The 22379-nt window shown below is 41.8% G+C and overlaps 1 pseudogene; it reads right to left on the minus strand.

Annotated features, from left to right (window-relative positions):
- Positions 1-22379, minus strand: part of LOC136398163 (DNA damage-induced apoptosis suppressor protein-like) — a 64078-nt pseudogene that overhangs the window by 26552 nt on the left and 15147 nt on the right.

Consider the following 22379-nt stretch of genomic DNA (forward strand, 5'->3'; position numbering starts at 1 on the left):
CCCCAGCTTGTACTGGTGCGTTTTTCCCGGAGAAGTGCCTGGCAGGTCTTTCTCCTCTAATAAAGCCTGCACATCTGATGTTCGAGTGTCATCTCATTCTTACAAGAAGAAGCAAAGATTGGTAGTTACAAATAGTCACAGGGCTGTAAAGTGCAGCACAGGGCACATAGTCAATGGTACTGTAACAACTGTGCAGTGCCAGATGGGCACGGAAGTATCAGGGGTGCTTTGTGAAGTACAGTGTGTCCATAAAGTCATGGTGCACTTTTGAACGGTCACAGGAAAGCAACAAAAGATGATAGAAATGTGAAATCTGCACCAAATAAAAGGAAAACTCTCCCAGTTTCATATCTATTCAGTGCAGTTTGATGTGGGCTCATGCACAGATTTTTTAGGGTTCCTTAGGTAGCTATCCCGTATAGCCTCTATAGACTCTTCACTGATTGATGGCCTACCAGAACAGGGTTTCTCCATCAAACTGCCGGTTTCCTTCAACTGCTTATCCCACTGAGTAATGTTATTCCTATGTGGTGGTGCTTCATTATAAACATGCCAACATTCACGTTGCACTTTGGTCACGGATTTGAATTTAGCAAGCCACAGAACACACTGAACTTTCCTCTGTACCATCCACATCTCGACTGGCATGGCCGTGGGCTACTCCACTGTATACACGGTGTTACATCATCCTCTGTGCATGCACACATGCTGCCACATCATCCTACAGAAACTGGGAGGGTTTTCCTTTTATTTGGTGCAGATTTCACATTTTTATCGTCTTTTGTTGCTTTCCTGTGACTGGTCAAAAGTGTACCATGACTTTACGGACACAATATATAAGATTATCTAACCACTGTGCTGTACACCTGAAACTTTGAAACAAATACAAAATAATAGTGAGTATAAACTGTAATTAAAAATAAAATTTAAGAAATCTTTAAGGCTTTACATGTCACTTCCCCCCAAAAGGAGAAAACTATGATCAATGTGTGTGTGTATGAGGTTCAATTTGGCTTAAGTAAATGAGACAAACTTTTTGAGTGATCAGAAAGGGGGGGAAGGGATAGGACAGAAGAAAGATAGATAGTCTCTGAGCTCTGCTTCACATTCTAAGACAGGAAAAAAAGTTCTTAGTATCAGAGACAGATTTCTACACTAAGGAAACTATGGGTCCCATTAAGTAACCTAGTAGAACAAGTTCTGTTTGGGCTGCGTGGATAGCTTCTCTGGATAAATAAGTCCACTCCCTTACTCATAATTTTTGGGAGAGTACACACATAAAAATTAAGTAAATTTGGTCCTTCATATGAAAAAAATTACCATGTTCACATATATTGATATAAGTATATACACAGTTATGAATAATCAAAAACTTTCTATATTATGTTTTTTATATTTGCATGTCTGTGTGTCTACATCTTTATACACATCATGAAACCTTTTCATATGAAGTCTTTGAACACTAACACAGGGATGAGAATGGAGCTCTCTCCATCCACTCTTCCTTCCCTACCCCCTCTTCCTCTAGGACAGTGATTCTCAAAGTGTGCGCCAGGGTGCACTGGTGCGCCCTAGAAGATTTCCAGGTGCGCCCTATGGTATTCTAGAGAAATATGTGCCTGTTGGGGACAAAAAACCAACAGGGTTTTTGGAGTTTAGATTTTGGGGGACAAAGGTGTGGCTGTAAGCTGACAGTCTGCCCAACCTCCCACCTCACTTGCCTGATTAGGTTGCAAAACACTGTTAAACTGTGGTGTTGGATTATTTACACTACCCTCCATGTTCCTGGGAAAGACTGGAGGCAAGTTTCTTCTATCCTTTGTTTGGTGTAAAGTTAAGATGACATGTATGGTGGGGGTTTTCTGCACTCAACACAATTAAGAGTAAAAAGAAAGGAATTTTCCAATGTATTGACAAGGAAATGAGAGTTTGCCTTTCAAATATATGCCCAAACATTGAAGAAATTGCTAGGACACATGAGGCTCATTTTTCTCATAAACACCAGAATAAAAAAACTTAACACATTTGTGCCAGGACCTGCTGAATTTACTATATCTTATTAAGAATGTATCTATATATATAAAAAGATAACTTTTTTGTCATATTTCTGTTTCTTAAACCCTCTTTTTAAAAAAATTTTTTATAAAGATTTTATTTATTCATTATAGAGAGGGGAGGGGGGGAGGAGCAGAAAGCATCAACTCCCATATGTGCCTTGACCAGGCAAGCCCAGGCTTTTGAACCGGCAACCTCAGCGTTTCCAGGTTGACACTTTATCCACTGTGCCACCACAGGTCAGGCCTAAACCCTCTTTTTTATGAATTCTAAAAAGCATAAATCAAAAAATGTAACATAAAATGTTTTTTAATGTCAGAATAAATTTAATTTTGTTGTATTTATTTCATTTAATTACCACAAAAGCACATTTGGACTTTATATTTTTTTCTTTAAAATTTGACTTAATTAAAAAAGTTTTTGACTTAATTATTATAATACATTTCTTAGAAATTTGTATATAGTGCACCTACATTTATTTGTAGAATTTTAAATGCACCCCGACTTCAAAAAGTTTGAGAATCACTGCTCTAGGCTCATGGAGTCTTAAAGCTCTGGAGACTGTCATTTAGAAAGCACCTCTGCTCTAAAATTTGGAGGCTAAAAAATAAAAAGTTAACCCCCCAAAATACAAAACAGCTCCCATGGTTGTTATTACTAAGGCGTCTCCGAAATCTGTTGCCAAGGCGAGTGCAGACTTCCTGTTGTAAACTTGCTCTGCTGTAGCAGACGCAGAGTGAAAGGAGCATTTCTGTGTCCAGCGCTGGTTTGCAGCTGACTTGTTCCTCCTGTCTCGGGCTCACAGGCTTTCCCTGTACCTTGTGGGAGTAGAATTATCCAGGAGAAACACTTCTGACATGAAGGATATATAAAATTTGAATTTTGGAGAGCAAGAACCGAGGCAACAAGAAATTTCCTTCTGTTCATGTATTCACGCTGTGGCCTGCCAAACACAATACTTGCCAGGGTGAATGGTTATCTTTCACCGCAGGCGTGGTATTCACTTCTTTTTTTTTTTTTTTTTTTTTTTTTTTTGTATTTTTCTGAAGTTGGAAATAGGGAGGCAGTCAGACAGACTCCCGCATGCGCCCGACTGGGATCCACCCAGCACGCCCACCAGGGGGCGATGCTCTGCCCATCGGGGCGTTGCTCTGTTGCAACCAGAGCCATTTTAGCGCCTGAGGCAGAGGCCATAGAGCCATCCTCAGTGCCCGGGCCAACTTTGCTCCAATGGAGCCTTGGCTGGGAAGGGGAAGAGAGAGACGGAGAGGAAGGAGAGGGGGAGGGGTGGAGAAGCAGATGGGCACCTCTCCTGTGTGCCCTGGCCGGGAATCGAACCCAGGACTCCTGCACGCCAGGCCGACGCTCTACCACTGAGCCAAACGGCCAGGGCAGTATTCACTTCTGAGGAAGACCTTGGCCTCCACTGCAAGGCCGACAGGTGTCATTTCTAGTAAATGTGTACCTACTGGAAAACTCATTTTATTTCATGCTGAATTAAAAGTATTAATAGAAAGAAAATAAAATTGAAAACAAAACAGTTCTAACAAACATTCTGTTTCTGATTACATACTCTGTCTCAGTAATTCAGGAAAACAGGCATTTAGCTTCTTTCACCATCTTTAGAAGAAAAGCTATACAGAGGAAGCTTTTACCATAAATAGGAAGGAACTTAGATAAATTTACATGACTCTTTCAAATACCCTAAATTGGTGGGAAATGGTCCTTCTTATATCAAAAAATGACTTTATTGGATCTTGGCACATTTTTACACAGCTTAAAGAGAAAAAAAGACAATTCATATTCTGTGAACAGAAAAAGCAAAATGTTATGTGGTACAAGTTCAAAGTGCTTTATTCATTGTATAAAATGTATCAGAGAAGTAAAAACAATAAAATAGCAATGTTCTATTCTTTCATACTTAAAAAAATTTCAAATGTCCGTTTGTTTACCAACATTTAAACATTAATTAGCATAATTATATATAGTATAAAAATGTGTCTCTGTATATCAATCCATTTTTATTCATAAACAAAAACAGAGGTGGAACTGTTTCAGAGACAGGCATCTGCAATTTTGACAAAGTGGAAGTCACAGTTTAAAAAGCATAACAGAAGCTTTTAGGCATAACTCATCATAGGATGATCAGTAATTTAGACATGTGGTGACAATTGGAGGGGAGATCTTTAACTGAAACTAATCCTGTCCATCAATTAAAATGCCATTTCTTTGTTGTTGTTGTTATTTTAAAATGCTCTATTGAGTACACACAGAGGAATATTTTGTTTGTGAATTTAATATAAATGCCATTATATATATATGCAAAAATACATGAAACCTATGAACAAAATTACAATAGTACTCAAGTTCCACATGCTTAAATTTTACCAATATCCCCATGGGAAGAATTTTAGCAAAACATAATTATTTTCAGTTCAATAAAAAATAAAATACTGGTTAAGCTTCTACTAAGTATGTGCTGGGCACTGAATCTACATGAATAAATGAGACATACGCTTGCCCTCTCTTTTCTCTGACTTCATATAACCTGGCCCTTGGGAACTTTTCTAACATGAATTGAAAAATGTACATGTAGTTCTACATTTTGATAACTCCAAAAAGCTCTTTAAATAGCCATATGTACTATTATCATTAGTTACCTATCATTATTATATACTGCATGTGTTATAATATGTAGTTATATAGTATTACGAGTTACCCATTATAATTACCTATAATAGAAGTAGTGTGGAAGAGAGCACTTGAGGGTCTGCAGGCATTCCTAACTGAGTATGGCACTAATTCTTGATGCACTGAGCTCAGCCTCACAATCCTTCTCAACACAGCACTCGAAGAGTCTCTATTGGACTTGGCTTGTGAGTTGTCACTTCTCTTCTAAGGTTTTTCACTAAATACTGTATGTGAAATGCCATCCACTTAAAATGGCTCCAATTGAGGCTTTACTAACATGCACCACTCATCCCACAAAGATGTACTGAAGGATAGAATAGCTAACACAGGGGTCAGGAAACTTTTTGGCTGAGAGAGCCATGAACACCACATATTTTAAAATGTAATTCCATGAGAGCCATACAATAACCTGTGTATGTTACGCATCATCCAATAAAAATTTGGTGTTGCCCCAGAGGACAGCTGTGATTGGCTCCAGCCACCCGCAACCATAAACATGAGTGGTAGAAAATAAATGGATTGTAATACATGAGAATGTTTTATATTTTTAACATTATTTTTTTTATTAACGATTTATCTGCTAGCCAGATGCAGCCATTAAAAGAGCCATATCTGGCTCGCGAGCCATAGGTTCCCGACCCCTGAGCTAACATAACAGCTAATGTCATGGAGTGCTTGCCATGGGCCAGGCGCAGTGTCAAGTGCCTTCTTGTATTATTTTTAATTTTCATGGAAACTCTAAAAAATAAGGGTAAGTGTTATTATCCACTGTAGTAATCACTTGCAGGTTATCTTTGTTGTGGGTATTTTTATCTAATAAATTAAATTTAATGGGGTAACATTGATTAATAAGAGTACATAGGTTTCATGTAAACATCTCTATAGTATTTAAACTACTGATTGTGTTGTGTGCCCATCACCTAAGTCAAATCATTTTCCGTTACCATGTATTTGTCCCTCTTTACTTCCTTCTCCCCTTAAAATGACCTTTCTGTGAAAATAAAATCTTGCTACCTAAGCAATAAGATGGAAACTTGCAAAAATGAAAGATAAAGTTTTATATAAATCACTGAGCTACATTATTAAAGGGAGCATAGAAAAAACCTAATACTTCCTAATTCTTTGTTTTGTTTTTTATTTGGGATCCTTAAATATGGAAGACTAGTAAGGTTCTACCAAAAATGGATAGGTATTTCTAGGTTTGGTTTCCATCTTAGGTCACATGGCAATCTCTAAGGCCAAGATAGAGAAGGTGACACAGAATCAAGGGGAAGGCAGAACGGGTCACAGAACACTGCCATTATTAGTGCGACTAACCTCAAGTTTCTTGACAAGGCAACAAATGATGGAAGGTATGCCAGCAAAGGCACCTGCCTGTTGGGAACCGAAAGCCAACAGGGTTTTTGCAGTTTAGATTTTTGGGAAACGGAGGTGCGGGGGAACTGGCAGTAAGCTGCCAGTCTGCCCATCCTCCCACCTCACTTGCCTGCTTAAGTTGCAAAAGGCTAAGCTCTTCCCCATAGCCTCTATACTGACTGTTGAAGTTGGTAAAGGCAATTTACATGCCCTTACCGCACTTCCATGTTAGCTGTGGTGCCAGATTGTTTATACTCATCATACCACCCATGCCCTCCCTCCAAAAAGACTGGAGGCAAGTTTCTTTGTCCTTTGTTTTGTAAAGTTAAGATGTTATGTATGGTGGGGGTTTTCTGCACTTAGTAAAATTCTTGTGTTGCCTTGGAAATGTGATCAGAGATCTCTGATTTGCTAATGGCCCACTTTGCCCTACAAATAAAGCAAGAAGTGGGTGTGCAGCCCGCTCTGTTCTTTCTTTCTTTTTTTTTTTTTGTATTTTTCTGAAGCTGGAAACAGGGAGAGACAGTCAGACAGACTCCCGCATGCGCCCGACTGGGATCCACCTGGCACGCCCACCAGGGGCTGACGCTCTGCCCACCAGGGGGTGATGCTCTGTCCCTCTAGGGCGTCGCTCTGCCATGACCAGAGCCACTCTAGCACCTGGGGCAGAGGCCAAGGAGCCATCCCCAGTGCCCGGGCCATCTTTGCTCCAATGGAGCCTTGGCTGCGGGAGGGGAAGAGAGAGACAGAGAGGAAGGAGGGGGGGGGGTGGAGAAGCAAATGGGTGCCCCTCCTATGTGCCCTGGCCGGGAATCCAACCTGGGTCCCCCGCATGCCAGGCCAACGCTCTACCGCTGAGCCAACCGGCCAGGGCCCTGCTCTGTTCTTGCCATCAGCAATTGCAAAGCCCTCCCAAGCCCACCCTTTATCTTTAAGCCCATATTCTTAATTCTGCCCTGTTCCCACTCAGGACCTGGAATTACTAGCCACACTGGTTCACGGCACCTGCCCTCTACACTGCCTCTAACATTCAGTTTGGGGTGGGGTGTAATATGATGGTACACCTACCTGTGAGCTAGGGGAGATAAAATAGGGCAAGGCTCACTCCTGAAAATGTCCTCTTCCCTGTTTAAACTCCTGCTACTGAAAAACAAAGCCTCAGTTCCTTACAATGGCTGATAAAGCCCTGGGTCATCTAGCCCACCTCCTTGACCTCACCTTGATCCCTGATTTCAAGTCATGCTAGCCTTCATTCTGCTCCTCAAATATACCACATGGTTTCTCTTCTCAGCCTTCTGTGCTTACCTTTCTCTGGACCTATAGTGTTCTTCCCTTAGTTCCTCAGATAGCTGTCTCATTCTCATCCTCAGTCTTTAATTTCACCCTCTTCAGGGAGTCCCATTTTATCTCAAATTTCTATGATATCACCCATTCTATTTCTTACTTTCTATGATATTACCCATTTTATTTTCTTCTCTTTTTTATAAATTAAAAAAAATTATTCATTTTTAGAGAGAGAGGATAGGAAGAGACAAAGAGAAGAGAAGGGGGGAAAGGAGCAGGAAGCATCAATACACATATGTGCCTTTGTAGTAAGGTACCAAAAAGCTGAAAAATTAATATTGATATTCCAGGAAAAAAGGTCAGGCTTTCCTTTCTTTGGGGAGGGGAGGGAGAAGAATGTAGAAGTTTCTGGCTTGCAAGAACAATGGGTCATTTAGTTTTAAATCTAAAATAAAGGTTAACTGAGAAACTCCTTCTCTTTCAATGGGAGACAGGATTTACATACCACCCTACATTGATTGTAGTTCCTCCCCCCTTCCTGGAATCCTGAGAGTAACATACCTCTAGGCAAAGGAGAGAAGAGGAACCCTGAAAGATATGTAAGTATCTTTGATTGTGTTACCTTGAAAGTCTTAATGTTTCTGTGTATCCCCTAAATAAATGTTGTAAGCTTGTGCCATGATGTCATACTCTCCCCCACCCGTTTGTGATCAAGGGTATATAACCAGCCCCTAAAAGGTATTTTGGTGCACATAATTTGGGTTTGCAACTGCCCCATCAGCCATATGCAGCCAGCATATTTAACAAATCTCCTCCTTTAATAAAACTCTTCAAAACTTATCTGGACTTAGTGTTTCTACATGAACCTGCAGAAGTGAGGTACAGTGCTTTTCAGCATCTAGGGTATGGTACTTTACAACACCCTGACCAGGCAAGCCTAGGGTTTCAAACCAGCAACCTCAGTGTTCCAGGTCAACACTTTATCCACTGCACCACCACAGGTCGGGCACCCTTTTTATTTTTTCATGGTACTAATCATGCTCCTGATAGAAGTAATCATTAGAATGCATAGTTCCTGCATACACATTTGCTTACTATTTTTGTTTGTTCTTCCCCCACTAGTCCGAAAGGTTTGGAAAGACAGGAACTTGGTCTGTCCTGTGCTCCACTATATCCCCAGTGCTTAGCACATAGTATATTCTCTATAAATATACAACAAATAAATGAAAAACTATAAGCAGAATCATGCAATTTAAGGACAGTTTCATAACAGAGTGGGTATGTGCCATATAATAGGATTTTCCTTTTTCATTGAAAGCTCCTTTAAAAAGCCTGTCTCTATTAACAATAAGAATCACTTTTATTTTCCACATCTTATACTACTGCATTTTTATAGTCTTACCAGGTTTTCTTTGTCTCTGTTATTTTTTTTATGACAGAGACAGAGAGAGAATCAGAGAGAGTGACAGATAGGAAGGGAGAGAGATGAGAAGCATTGATTATTTGTTGCAGCACCTTAGTTGTTCACTGATTGCTTTCACATATGTGCCTTGACCGGGGGGCTACAGGAGAGTGAGTGACCCCTTGCTCAAGCCAGCAACCTTGGGCTCAAACTAGCAACCATGGGGTCACACTTACAATCCCATATTCAAGCCAGTGACCCAGCACTCAGGCTGGTGACCTTGGGGTTTCAAACCTGGGTCCTCCATGTCCCAGTAGGATACTCTATCCACTGTGCCACCGCCTGGTCGGTCTGTCTCTTCTATTCTATTTGGTTTTGTTCTCCCTCTTGCCTTTTCTCTTGCTTCTCTCCTCCTTGTTCTTTATGTGCTAGTGATTTATGCTAGAGAATGCACACAAGTAATCCTTGGTCTCCTCCCCACCTCCAGACACTCCCTGCCACAGTCTTTTTCACATTTCTTTGCTTTTTCTTACTCCACCCTCTGGCTAAAATGTCCTCTCACTCTCCTGGCAAATGCTCATTTTCCTTTACAATTCTTTTCAGAGGTCTTCTTCTCCAGGAAGCTTTCCCAGGTTAAATGACCCTACTTTTTAATGTCTCACTTACCAAATTACAGTAAATTTGTTTAATATGTGTTTTCCAGGAGACAGAGTAAGATCTTAGAAGAGCTATCTTTCATACCCGCCCAAAACCTGTCAACTGAACTTCAGCTATTAACTTTCTTCCTAATTTTTATTTTTCTTCTTTTATTTATTTATTTATTTATTTATTTTTATTAATTTTAATGGGGTGACATTGAAAATCAGGGTACATATGTTCAGAGAAAATAGCTCCAGATTATTTTGACATTTGATTATGTTGCATATCCCTCACTCAAAGTCAAATTGTCTTACATCACCTTCTATCTGGTTTTCTTTCTGCCTCTCCTCTCCCCCCACACCCTCCTTCTCCTTCCTCCCCCCACCCCCAGTTACCATCACATTCTTGTCCATGTCTTCGAGTCTCATTTTTATGTCCCATCTATTTATGGAATCATATAGTTCTTAGTTTTTTCTGAGTTACTTATTTCACTCAGTATAATGTTATCAAGGTCCATCCATGTTATTGTAAATGATCTGATGTCATCATTTCTTATGGCTGAGTAGTATTCCATAGTATATATGTACCATAGCTTTTTTAAAAAAATTAATTTTAATGGGGTGACATTAATAAATCAGGGTACATATATTCAGAGAAAACATCTCTAGGTTATTTTGACATTTGATTATGCTTCATTCCCATCACCCAAAGTCCAATTGTCTCCCGTCACCTTCTAACTGGTTTTCTTTGTGCCCCTCTCCTCCCCCAACCCCCTCCCTCTCCTCCCCATAACTCCCAAACTTTTGTCCATGTCTCTGAGTCTCATTTTTATGTCCCACCTATGTATGGAATCATATAGTTCTTAGTTTTTTCTGATATACTTATTTCCCTCAGTATAATGTTATCAAGGTCCATCCATGTTGTTGTAAAGGATCTGATGTCATCATTTCTTATAGCTGAGTAGTATTCCATAGTATATATGTACCAAAGCTTCTTAATCAACTTGTCCATTGACAGACACTTGGGCTGTTTTCAGATCTTTGCTATTGTGAACAATGCTGCCATAAACATGGGGTGCATTTTTTCTTTTCAAATAGTGCTATGGTGTTCTTGGGGTATATTCCTAAAAGTGGTATAGCTGGGTCAAAAGGCAGTCCGATTTTTAATTTCTTGAGGAATCTCCATACTGTTTTCCACAGTGGCCGCACCAGTCTGCATTCCCACCAGCAGTGCAGGAGGGTTCCCTTTTCTCCACATCTTTGCCGGCACTTATTCTGTGTTGTTTTGCTGATGAGCGCCATTCTGACTGGTGTGAGCTGGTATCTCATTGTAGTTTTAATTTGCATTTCTCTAATGATTAGTGAGGTTGAGCATTTTTTCATATGTCTATTGGCCATCTGTATATCCTCTTTGGAGAAGTGTCTATTCATTTCTTTTGCCCTTTTTGATTGGATTATTTGTCTTCTTGGTGTTGAGTTTTATAAGTTCTTTAAAAATTTTGGTTATTAACCCCGTATCAGACATATTGTCAAATATGTACTCCCATTGTGTAGCTTGTCTTTTTATTGTTTTTATTGTTTTTAGCTGTGCAAAAGCTTTTAGTTTGATATAGTCCCATTTGTTTATCCTTTTATTTCACTTGCGTGTGGAGATAAGTTGGCAAATATATTGCTGCGAGAGATGTCAGAGAGGTTACTGCCTATGTTTTCTTCTAAGATGCTTACGGTTTCATGGCTTACATTTAGATCATTTATCCATTTTGAGTTTATTTTTGTGAATGGTGTAAGTTGGTGGTCTAGTTTCATTTTTTTGCAGGTAGACGTCCAATTTTCCCAACACCATTTATTAAAGAGGCTGTCTTTACTCTATTGTATGCTCTTACCTCCTTTGACAAATATTAGTTGTTCATAAAGCTATGGGTTCTCTGTTCTGTTCCATTAATCTATATGCCTGTTCTTAGCCAGTACCAGGCTGTTTTTAGTGCAATGACCTTGTGGTATAACTTGATACCAGGAAGTGTGATACCTCCTGCTTTTTTCTTCCTTTTCAAGATCGCTGAGGCTATTCGCGTTCTTTTTTGGTTCCATATAAATTTTTGGAATATGTGTTCTATATCTTTGAAGTATGTCATTGGTATTTTATATTTTTCTTCTTTTAAACACAGTTCTGCCATATACCATTAAATATAAAGCACCATTTTACCAAATCACAAAATAATTTTATGTGTACAAACTTTAGAATGCACATAGTAGTTTCATATATAGTATCTTATTCAAAACTTATCTTAATAATTGTCTACATTTTATCCTCATGCACCATTTATTTTCTAAATTGTGGTCATATGGGCAGATTATCTTATTTAAGGCTCTAAAAATTTATATTGTACCAAAACTATATTGGCATTCATAAAATCATCTTCACAAAACTGTTATCAAATTCAAACTTTAGGTAATGGGTTAAACCTGTACAATGACTAGGACACTGTGCCAAGTGTTGTGGGGAAATTTTGAAAATAAGATACTTCCTGTCCTAAAATGTTCACTGTATAACTGGAAAACTTACTAATAAATTAATAACACAAGCAGAAATATCTGGGGAATGATTTTTAAATTAATTGTAGAAGAACTAATTTTATATTTAAAGAAAAATTGGTCAAATTGTCTTTAAGGGTTTAGTGGCCTCTAGTGGATCAAATAAATATGTCTGGAAAACTATAACTGGCAAATTTGAGAACTGAAATAAAAATGGTCATTAAAAAACTATTTTTATTATTGTGTTTCACCTTGTAAACCCAAGAAAATTGCAAAAAAACCTTCCCATTTATTGTCTAATGGACAAACTGTAATAATATCCTTTCAGGCAGTTATTGTTAGTTATTGCTTAGCTGTCTTTATAGTATTTCCTTTGTGATACTTGTCATCTAGTTTGTGTTGCCCCTCCCCTGCCTGACTTGCAGCATAGAGTGTCCATATTTGATAGATGACTTCATGAAAAAGCATCAGGAATGAGGAAACACTGAAGTTAGGGAAACACAATGATAGACCTGATAACAACGTCATAGGTGGTATTTCTTGCAATTTACCTTAATTTTATTTGGAAGGACAGTAATATAGTATTACATTTCTTTCAGCTCCATCATCAGCAAACTGTGATTCCAGTTAATAAGCTCTGCGCATTTACTTTCTTATCACTTATTTATTTTGCAGCTGCTAAATACCAGATGTTGGGAATAATATAAGTGATGGACAAAATAGACAAGGTCCTTCCATAGGCACTAGAGTGGCAGTCTAATGCAACAGATATTAAACTAATAATCACAAGAAAAAATTTAACCAAAATCATGGTGAATTCTATAAAGGAAATGAACATAATACCATGAGAAGTTTAACAGAAGGACTGATCTATAGTCCCAGCTTGGGAGGATGAGAGACATAGAGAAAGAGAGGAAAATGTCACTTTAAAAAAATATTTTCTCTCAGAGTGGTCATATTAAAGGTAATTTTTATTTCTCTTATATATTTAAAATGTTTCCTAAATAAATTACTTTTATTATTAGAGAAGTAAAATATATATAGTAAAAATATTAGGTAAATAAATTAGCAATAACATACAAAAAACCCCTTGGGTCCTCCCAACCTCTCACACATACAAGTGGAGACAAAGAGGCTAAGATGGGAGACGGAATGCGGGAGTGGAAACCTTAGGGTAGGTTGATGGGGACTAATTAGGGCCTCAGTAGCTATTGTTCTGAAGACCCAGAGATGGCCCGTCAATGCTCAAGAAGGAAGACTCTGATAGACTTTTACTTACGTGGGGTCTAGGTGGACACACCAAAGTATTTTAAATTTAACAGAGAATAGTATGGAACACTTGCCGTTTCTCTTTCTAGTGAAGACATATGGGAAACTAAACAAAAGTAAAAGTTCAGTAATTTACTATGGAAAATTATCATCACAGAAAAGGGACACAGTTTAGTCCCGTATTTTCTTTTGGATATGTAATGCTGATGGTTGAGACCAGGCAGGTTCACATTGAATTCAGGCAGTTGGTAGACAAACTGCAGAGCCAGAAAGCATCAGGCCATACTTGTTTATTGGAGGCTCACAGAGAAAGGTGAGGGAATAAACAAAGGAAAACCACGTTTGCAGTGCAGGGCAAGGGATCAGGAAAGCTGCCCCTCACAGTGGTGGGAGAGCGATCTGGGAAAATTGCCACTGATTGAAACACTCAAAGCTTTTCATAGAAGAGTACACATGTGGCTTTCTGCCATGGGCTTATGCACTAATCACGCAAAATGCTTGCAGCCGGGAAACCAGCAAGCAAGCCTAACACAGCTGTTTCCCCCACATTACACCACTTTAAGGTTGCTCACCTCACAATCTATGCAACAGGTATCTCTCGCAATGGTCCCTGTGCAAGGAGTGAGGTACATTATATAAACAGAAACAGTACAAACTACAGCAAAAAGAGTTACAAAACCACAAGCTATGGGAAAAATGAGAGAATTTTAAGTGGCGCCAAGAGAGGCAAATCATTCCCTTCTGGCAGAATTCAGGCCAGCATTTTGTCCGCAGGCATCATCACAGCACCTGATACCAGAGGCCGCCCCGAACGGGCACACCAAACCCTATCGGCCTGCACACCAGGACCTGCTGGTTCGATGTGTAACAAAACGGGAGAACTCATTATGGGCCATAAGTAGATTATAAAGGTGCCCTTCATGATGCTGTCTCCCAGAGCACTCAGGGGATAATACCCTTCTGTCTTGGGCAGCCAGGTGCTGGTTGCCCAGGGAGTTAAGTGGAGGTCCACCTCTATTGCCCCTACCACACGGTGCCAACAAGGCCACCCAGCATAGGTGGGGGACTGTACAGTCCAGGGCCATCTCCACTGAAGCCATGGGCCTTTAAGGAGGGCTGTTGGGGCAGGCAGGAGCGTGTTGCCCTGCTGTCCAAAGCCTGGCTTGAGGAAAGTGTCCTTGGTGCATCTCTGCAACTGAATGGGAGCAGCTGTTTGGTGCAGGAGGGCCTCCACCAGAGCTGCACCCCCCTACAAGGTCTTATTTAAAACCTGGACTACCACCCACAAGTGGCATGTCCATCCAGCAAGGGAGCTGGTGCCCCACCCCCGCTGTTGTCACAGTCCCTGCTTTAAGAGTCTATTATACCGCTCAATGATATCAGCAGCCTGTGGGTGGTAGGGGACATGGTACTTCCAGTCCACCCCCAGGTCTTGAGCTCATTGTTTTACCACAGAACCTGTGAAATGGGTACCATTGTCACTTTCAAGGACCAGCAGTTGCTCGTATGCAGCACTCGGGCAGTTCAGAGGCTGTATGACTGCCTTCTGGTCTGGGTTATGGGTGGGGTAAGCAGCACGCAGAGCGGTGGCAGTATCTACACAAGTGACTACATCCTGGTACCAGTCCGACTTTGGTAAGGGTCCAATGATATCTATCTGCAACCATGTCAGTGGAACACGACCTCTCTGGGTCTGTCCAGGTGATGCCAGTTGTATCCGAGGGTGCTTCTTAGAACACACTGCACATTGATTGCAAGCTGCAAGGATCTCCATAGGATGCAGGCAAGTTCCATGGCTTAACTGTAGCCCACATAGTTTTCTGATCCATACAGAGCAGATGCCAGTGGAGTCACGGTGCCATGTCACCTGCAGGCAGTCTCCAAACATCACACCCTTGTGAAGGTGTCCACCTCATCATTCCCAGGATGGGTTAGAGGGGCATGCCCTGTGATATGATATACTGTCACCTGCTTCTGGTGTCCTATTTCCCATAAGTCCTGCCACATGACCTGACCCCATAGCAGATGGTACATTACCACCCACTGGTTAATGTGCCAAATAGCAATTCAAAGGGTCAGTCCATGATAGACAGCCTAGCTGTCGGTGCAAATCACTAGAGGTGAAGGATCATTATAGGGAACTAACCATGTGGCTCCTAATTCCTTCATTGGCTGCTCTGGCCTGTACATGTGTACATTGAAATAGTCTCAGTGGCCGGATGGAAGGCTATAGCCGTCCACTAGGCAGGTTGGCCCCTGCTGGAACCATCAGTATACCAGGCATCCTCGGGGATGGGTGTCCGCCCCTCCCGGTAGAGACTGACTTTATGTTCTGCCTCCTGAGCCCCAGCTGCACCTGACTCTAGGGGCGCAGAGGTGACTGGACCCAAGACTTCCTGCAGTTATGCCCTCAACAGGCTGGTGCTAAAAGCAGTGTTTTTGCATGCACTCCACTTGGGTAGGGTCGAGGTTTGGTCCATACCACTATGTGGTTTGGTTGCACAATCTCTCACCCATCCTGCAATAGGGCATGTGGTCTTGACTGTAACTGGAGTTGTGGTCATAATACTCTCAGTGGTCAGGAGGGCAGCATACACAGATGCCAATTGCTTCTCCACTAACGAGTAACAGACTTCAGTGTCTTTCCACAACTGGGACCAAAACCCAATAGGTTGCCGTAAGCACTCTGTCTGTCACCACAAGCCCTATCCAAACCCCTCCGAGGTTACATGAACATCCAGCTCACAGGGCCTGGCAGGATCAAACACACTCAAGACTTGTGCCACCTTAACAGCTCTCTCTCTCTCTTTTTTTTTTTTCTGAAGCTGGAAACGGGGAGGCAGTCAGACAGACTCCCGCATGCGCCCGACCGGGATCCACCGGGCACACCCAATAGGGGGCGATGCTCTGCCCATCGGGGCATCGCTCTGTTGCGACCAGAGCCAGCCTAGCACCTGAGGCAGAGGTTATGGAGCCATCCTCAGTGCCCCGGCCATCTTTGCTCCAATGGAGCCTTGGTTGCATGAGGGGAAGAAAGAGACAGAAAGGAAGGAGAGGGGGAGGGGTGGAGAAGCAAATATGCACTTCTCCAGTGTGCCCTGGCTGGGAATCAAACCTGGGACTTCTGCATGCCAGGCCAATGCTCTACCACTGAGCCAACCGGCCAGGGCCTTAACAGCTCTCTTAACTGCTGCAAATGCACCTTGTGCCTGCTAAATCCAATCCCAGCAAACTTCCAAATAAAGTTATATAAGGCAGTGGTCCCCAACCCCTGGGCCACAGACTGGTACCAGTCTGTGGGCCATTTGGTACCGGTCCACAGAGAAAGAATAAATAACTTACATTATTTCCATTTTCTTTATATTTAAGTCTGAACGATGTTTTCTTTTTAAAAAATGACCAGATTCCCTCTGTTACATTCATCTAAGACTCACTCTTGATGCTTGTCTCGGTCATGTGATACATTTATCCGTCCCACCCTAAAGGCTGGTCCGTGAAAATATTTTCTGACATTAAACCAGTCCTTGGCCCAAAAAAGGTTCGGACCACTGATATAAGGGACACAGTAATTGGGCCAAATGGGGTATAAATACTCACCACTACCCCAACAGACCTAGAAATTCCTGTAACTGTTTACTATAGTGGGCATGGGGAAGGCCTGTTTCTTATGTATCAGTACATAACTGCATCAGAAATAACTTATGTCTTACGCGACCAGACAGCCTCCAAGAATTTAACAGATAATCCAGGTCTTTGTAATTTGGCCTCATGGACCTCCCAGCCACATACTTTTAAAAGGGATAGCTATCAGGATAAGGACTGCTTACTCCAATTCTGGAAGAAAGTCAATAGTTAGCATAGTGTCATCAATATAATGATACATACAAACTGCTTCTGGCTGTTTCCATTTAGCCAGGTCTGCAGCCACCAGCCCATGACACAAGGTGGGGCTACGCAAGTAGCCCTGTGGTAATACTGGTCCACTGCTGCCCTTCCCAAGTGAAGGCAAAATGGTCTTGACTCTCTGCAGCTATATCAATAGAGAAAAAGGTGTTAGCCAAATCTGCCACAAAGTGGTATGTCACCCACCTATGGCTTAACTGATCCATCAGGTTAGCTATTCAGGGAACAGCAGCATGCAAAGGGGGAACAACTTTATTAAGTTCTCTGTAATCTACTGTCATTTGCCAGGTTCTGTTTGGTTTGTGCACAGGTCATACTGGGAAGTTGTAAGGGCTGTGTGCTGGCCAGATGATCTCCACTTTTTCTAGTTTGAGGATCATACCTGTGACTTCTTCATAATTGCCTGGCAAGTGGTACTGCTTTGTGCTAGTTACAAGTCAGGGAACAGGTAATTGCAAGGGAGAATGTGCTGCGTGTCCGCACAACACTGCCTTTATGACTTGGACCCACAGGCAGAATTATCTAGCTGTAGTTTCCAACCACAGTCCTTGTAAAATAGCTACCCCTAAAATCTATTCAGGAATAGGAGATACATATACCTTATATGGCTTAGGAGGCAGTCTTCCTATCCCCAATGGGATAGTTGTTTACTTCACTCAAACAATTTGGCCCCCACAACCGTCAGTGGCCACTGGGGTCCCAGCAAACTGCTCTGGGTTCCCATAGAGGAGGGAACATTTTGCACCTGTATCCACCAAGGCCAACACTCGTTGTACATTAGAAGAGGCCAGTGGATTTAGCGGAATGCCAGTTCTACATGGGCCTTCAGTCCCTGCCTGCCCCTGTTAGATGGGTCCCTCGGCCTTTCCCCTATTCCAACTAGAACAACAAGTCTTGGGGATCCTCCTCTCCCTCAGCTGTGTCCATCATATAATCTTGTAACCTTGCCACCCACACAGCAACCATTTTATTGGTAGCTGCAGGGCCATTCATCTCAGCATCTGGAACCTCTGTTCTGGATTAAGCTGCCACCAAAGCTCCAAATAAACTTTATTAGACTTGCCATCTAATTTCTTCTTTCCTGCCCTGGCTGCAATCAAATCTTCCCACGTGTGTTTGGGTAACCTTTACAGGCCCATTCCTCTTGTGAGTCAGTGTGTGTGGGGAGCAACACAGGCAGCAGCTCTCAGAGCTTTATGATTTTATGGTGCTTCACCTCACCCAAATCTGTCACCATCTGTGTAACTGTGTTGATGGGCTGTTCCACATCGGGGCCTAAGTCAGCCACCAGTGACCCAGAAAAGGCGGGTGGGGCACTACACAGAATAAGGTTCCTCATCCCTGCTGTGAACACTTCCTCATCTGGCCCATGGGACTCAGGTTGAAAGCAGCGTTCTTCACACCTAGTTCCTGGAGGACCTGCTGCAGCTCAGTATATGTCTGCCACTGACCACTGCCCCTGGCAAGTCTCATTCTGCAGGACTGTATAAATGGCAGCTATCACCCATTCTAGTAGGGTACGGTTTCCTGAGTTGTCATGGCATCTGAAGCTGCTGTCTCAAGGAGGAGTGGGTGGTAATGGTGGCTAATTTCTCCACCTCTGGTCCAGAAAGTATAATGCCATCCATCCCTTATTCCCACAATCACAGTAACCAAGCTGCCAAGGACTGAGTGGGTTTCTCCATCAGCTCTGCCTGGGTGTAGGGCTAGACCACAGAGTGCTCCACTGCTTGCAAAGGTGGTTGTGCCTGCCCCTGAGGCACTCTTGGCTGCTGGGTTTTTACTTTCTGGATGACCACTAGCCAGGCTCTGAGTCTGCAGATGGCAGTTTTAGCAGAAACCGGTCTGTGGGCCATTTGGTACCAGTCCGCCAAGAAAGAATAAATAACTTAAATTATTTGTTTTATTTATATTTAAGTCTGAACGATGTTTTATTTTTTAAAAATAACTAGATTCCCCCTGTTACATCCATCTAAGACTCACTTAGACTCACACTTGTCTCAATCATGTGATACATTTATCTGTCCCACCCTAAAGGCCAGTCCATGAAAATATTTTCAGGCATTAAACCGGTACATGGCCCAAAAAAGGTTGGGGACCACTGCTTTAAAACACCTGCTCCCGCCAACTCAGAGCCACTCTGCTTGCATGGATGTTGCTCTTTCTTTAACACCCACTTTGGCTCTTGCAGCTGCTAACTCTCAGCCTGAAGCTGAAGCTCAAGCTTTTGAACCCACAGTTGTTACTCTAACAACTGTCACTCAAACGTTCAGTTTCTAGGGCAAATTGCAGCTCCCAATCTGGTAATTTCTTCTCCAAAGTCCATTCCAGTTTCAGGTGCTGTTGGTGTTCAGCCTGCATCTCACACTGCAGCTCTCAAGAGCAGTCAGCCTCCTTCTCTAGTGCTCATTCCGTTCAAGCTGTCACTGGTTCTCAGCCTGAAGCCTGATCTGGAGCTCTTGAATCTACAGCTCTTTCTCCAGTGACCACTCCAGCTCATGCCATAGTTGATGTTCAGTCTGCAGCTCATCCTGGAGCTCTTGACCTTGAGTAGACTCTCACACAGAGCACTTGGTTTCTTCTCACAGGGCTGTAAAAAACACCCAGCCCACAACTGCCAAAAGAAAGGACAGCCACAGAAAATCACATGCTGGAGATGCTGGAGAACAACGACGACTCCTCTACCCCACCCTTCCAGGTAGAGAAGGTTTGGATCATACAAAGCTGACCCAAATCCTGCTGACTACACCAGATGTAATTCTGGTGGTTGAGGCCAGGCAGGTTCACGTTGAATTCAGGCAGATGGTAGAGAAACTGCAGAGCCAGAAAGCATCAGGCCATACCTGTTTATTGGAGGCTCATAGAGACAGGTGAGCAAATAAACAAAGAAAAACCACTCTTCACAGTGGAGGGCAAGGGATCAGGAAAACCATCCCTCATGGTGGCAGCTGAGGGAATTGGGGAACTGCACCTCGCAGTGGTAAGAGTGATCTGGGAGAATCGCCACTAAGGGAAAACACCCATAGATTTTCAGAGACACACATGCAGCTTTCTGCCATGTGTTCATACACTAATCGTGCAAAGTGCTTGCAGCTAGGAAACAGGTGAGCAAGCTTAACACTGCTGTTTTCTTTACAGGGTATAAATACACATTACACTAAACTATAAACAAAGGTTCTTGAAGATGGGATGTTAGATGAGTCACAATTTAATGGAATCAGGCTAATTAGCTGATGCAGACTTCTCACACTAGAGATTAGTCAACAATCCCAGATACATAAACTCATTGATTATCACCCATGCATCCCATTTTCATACTACATTTAAAAACCACTGGTCTATTCATTAGGGCTGTATAATGGTGAACCATGCTTGGTCACAGTGAAATCGCAAAGCCTGGGAGCATTTGACCTCCTTCGGAATTCTTTGTAATTCTTTGTTCTACTCTATTATCTGGTGACTTTTAACTCTGTCATTACCAAGTTTTTAGAATGCACCTTAACAGTCTATGAAAAACCTTGTCTGTGTGGACAACCTGATATTTGTAGGCATAACATTTGGTTAAGAAGTAAATTGAGGTCACAATAAAATAAAATCTTGACTAGCATGAACTTCCATTAATGAGCTCTGCCTCTCAAACATGGATAGCCATACCCTCAACCACCAATATGAGAGAAAGTTTATGAAGGCTCCAGATACACAGGACTCAGGGGCCTGTTAGTAAATAATAGGGTCACTTGTTAGTAAATAATGTAAAACATTACCTTTTGGCCCTGGCCACCTAGGTTGGTCAGTTAGAGTGTTTTTTTGAAATACCAAGGTTGTGGGTTCAATCCCCAGTCAGGGCTCATATAGAAAGCAACCAATAAATACACAATGAAGTGAAAAAGAAATGAATGCCCTCTTTTCCTCTCTCTCTCTCATCTCTAAAGTCAATCAATCAATCAATAATAAAAATATTAATTTTATATAAAAACAAATGCAAATATATCATGAGGTTAAATGCAAAACTTATATAAATTTTTAAGTTAAAGGTCCAGACTTCAAAGTGTGTGTTGTTTTTTGTTTGTTTGCTTGCTTGCTTGCTTTGGGTAGGCTCCTATGACAAGGTCCCAAACATCAAGGGTCTGAGTTTGATTCTTTCTCTCATCAAGAGTCTTTAATGGAAAAAATTTAAGAACTACTAAATGGAAAATATGAAATTGAGAATAATTTGATGGATCATATTGTTTAAAATGTTATTTACTGCTAAGGAAACATTATAACATAACCATACTTGTTGAAGCCTGATAAATAAACAGGGTATTTTTTAGTCTGGATTTTGGGGACAGAGGTGCTGGGAGCTGGCTGGGAGCTGACGGTCTGCCCAACCCCCCACCTCACCTGCCTGATTAAGTTACAAAGGGCTGTGCTTCAGTACTTGTCCTGCCCGCTCATGTTCCCCGGAAGGACTGGAAGCTATCAATACTTACTTCTTTGTTTAAAGTTAAGATAGTAGGGGTCTTTCTGCACCTGGTGGTTTTCTTGGGTTGCCTTGGAAATGTCATTGAATTGCTAATGGCTCACTTTGCCCAAAAGAATAAAGAAGGATGTTTTCTGGGGGCGGCCATGTTTTTGCAGATCGGCCAGGACAGGAGTGCCAGTTGGCAAGGAGCTATGGTATTCTCCTGAACCCATCCTGTATATATTTTTAAATCTCTATTTTTTCATTCAATTTTGTACCATTTCCCGCTAGAGACCCTAGAATAAACTCGTTGCGTGGGTCGCGGCGCATACTAACAAAATAATGCTGTCATCGCCATTTCTTCCTTACTGACCCTAGACTTAAAAATATATTGACCTACACCACTGATAGTGTTGATTTAGGAAGAATGTCAGTGTATGAGGAGCCATAGTCTAAACTGGGAAATAAATAATCCTCCACACATATTACTGCTGAACACTGAGCTGTCTCAAAAAATCTTCTGACACTTTTGTCCTCCCTCTACCAAAATAATTAGTTTACCTGGAGACAAGAGCTATTTGGAGAGCTTCAGACAACCCATCAGCAGGCTGAATATATATTTTTACAAAAAGAAATTCTGGCAACATGTAGAACCTGCTGTAATTGCACCTTGCAAAATGAACAAATAGATTGTCTTCTGTAGTTGACTTTCTAAAAGATAAGATTAAAATTTAGCGGCTTCTGCCTGACCAGGCAGTGATATGGTGCATAGAGCATAGGCTTGGGATGCAGAGGACCCAGGTTT

This window comes from Saccopteryx leptura, chromosome 3 (assembly GCF_036850995.1).
Source record: "Saccopteryx leptura isolate mSacLep1 chromosome 3, mSacLep1_pri_phased_curated, whole genome shotgun sequence".
Classification (NCBI taxonomy): Eukaryota; Metazoa; Chordata; class Mammalia; order Chiroptera; family Emballonuridae; genus Saccopteryx; species Saccopteryx leptura.